Source organism: Arachis hypogaea, chromosome 19, assembly GCF_003086295.3.
Source record: "Arachis hypogaea cultivar Tifrunner chromosome 19, arahy.Tifrunner.gnm2.J5K5, whole genome shotgun sequence".
Classification (NCBI taxonomy): Eukaryota; Viridiplantae; Streptophyta; class Magnoliopsida; order Fabales; family Fabaceae; genus Arachis; species Arachis hypogaea.
The window spans coordinates 85547515-85549356 of record NC_092054.1 but is presented as its reverse complement, the minus strand read 5'-3'; the positions used below and the strand labels follow the sequence as shown (position 1 = coordinate 85549356).

The 1842-nt window shown below is 42.5% G+C and overlaps 1 non-coding gene across 1 annotated transcript; it reads left to right on the top strand.

Moving 5' to 3' along the window:
• The first annotated feature begins 1516 nt into the window (after positions 1-1516).
• Positions 1517-1624, top strand: LOC112781619 (small nucleolar RNA R71). The gene has a single exon (XR_003192385.1). It is a non-coding gene; the product is annotated as a small nucleolar RNA R71 (small nucleolar RNA).
• Positions 1625-1842: the final 218 nt, after the last annotated feature.

Sequence of the window (1842 nt, the reverse complement as noted above, 5' to 3'; positions counted from 1 at the left end):
TCTCCATGGTTGCAGAGGGAGATCCTTGGGTTTTAAACACAAGGGAGTCCTCATTCCATTGAAGGACTATTTCACCTCTGTCAACATCAATCACAGCTCTTGCTGTGGCCAGGAAAGGTCTTCCTAGGATGATGGATTCATCCTCTTCCTTTCCAGTATCCAAGACTATGAAATCAGCAGGGATGTAAAGGCCTTCAACCTTTACTAACACGTCCTCTACTTGTCCATAAGCCTGTTTTCTTGAACTGTCTGCCATCTCTAATGAGATTTTAGCAGCTTGCACCCCATAGATTCCTAGTTTCTCTATTACAGAGAGGGGCATGAGGTTTATTCCTGAACCAAGGTCACACAGAGCCTTAAAGATCATGGTGCCTACGGTACCGGGTATTTTGAACTTTCCAGGATCCTGTCTCTTCTGAGGCAATGTCAGTTGATCCAGATCACTTAGTTCATTGAAGAACAAGGGAGGTTCAACTTCCCAAGTATCAATGCCAAATAATTTGGCATTCAGCTTCATGATTGCACCAAGAAACTTGGCAGTTTGCTCTTCAGTAACATCCTCATTCTCTTTAGAAGAGGAATACTCATCAGAGCTCATGAAGGGCATAAGGAGGTTCAATGGAATCTCTATGGTCTCTAGATGAGCCTCAGAGTCCTTTGGTTCCTCAGAGGGAAGCTCCTTATTGATCACTGGACGTCCCAGGAGGTCTTCCTCCTTGGGATTCACGTCCTCCTCTCCCTCTTTGGGTTCGGCCATGGTGCTTATGTCAATGGCCTTGCACTCTCCTTTTGGATTCTCTTCTGTATTGCTTGGGAGAGTACTGGGAGGGATTTCAGTGATCCTTTTACTCAGCTGGCCCACTTGTGCTTCCAAATTTCTAATGGAAGATATTGTTTCATTCATGGAACTTACAGTGGCCTTAGATAGATCAGAGACTAGATTTGCTAAATTAGAAGCATTTTGTTCAGAGTTCTCTGTCTGTTGCTGAGTGGATGATGGAAAAGGTTTATTATTGTTAAACCTGTTTCTTCCACCATTATTAAAGCCTTGTTGAGGCTTTTGATCCTTCCATGAGAAATTTGGATGATTTCTCCATGATGAGTTATAGGTGTTTCCATAAGGTTCACCTAAGTAATTCACCTCTGCTATTGCAGGGTTCTCAGGATCATAAGCTTCTTCTTCATAAGAAGCCTCTTGAGTACTGTTGGATGCAGCTTGCATTCCATTCAGACTCTGAGAGATCATATTGACTTGCTGAGTCAATATTTTGTTCTGAGCCAATATGGCATTCAGAGTATCAACTTCAAGAACTCCCTTCTTCATAGGCGTCCCATTACTCACAGGATTCCTTTCAGAAGTGTACATGAACTGGTTATTAGCAACCATGTTAATGAGTTCTTGAGCTTCTGCAGGCGTTTTCTTTAGGTGAATGGATCCACCTGCAGAAGTGTCCAGTGACATCTTTGATAGCTCAGATAAACCATCATAAAATATATCCAGGATGGTCCATTCTGAAAGCATGTCAGAGGGATACTTTTTGGTCAACTGTTTGTATCGTTCCCAAGCTTCATAGAGGGATTCACCTTCTTTCTGTCTGAAGGTTTGAACATCAGCTCTAAGCTTGCTCAGCTTTTGAGGAGGAAAGTACTTGGCTAAGAAAGCCGTGACCAGCTTATCCCAAGAGTTCAGGCTGTCTTTGGGTTGAGAATCCAACCATAATCTAGCTCTGTCTCTTACAGCAAAAGGGAAAAGCATGAGCCTGTAGACTTCAAGATCTACTCCATTAGTCTTAACAGTATTACATATCTGCAAGAATTCAGTTAAGAACTAAAAAGGATCTT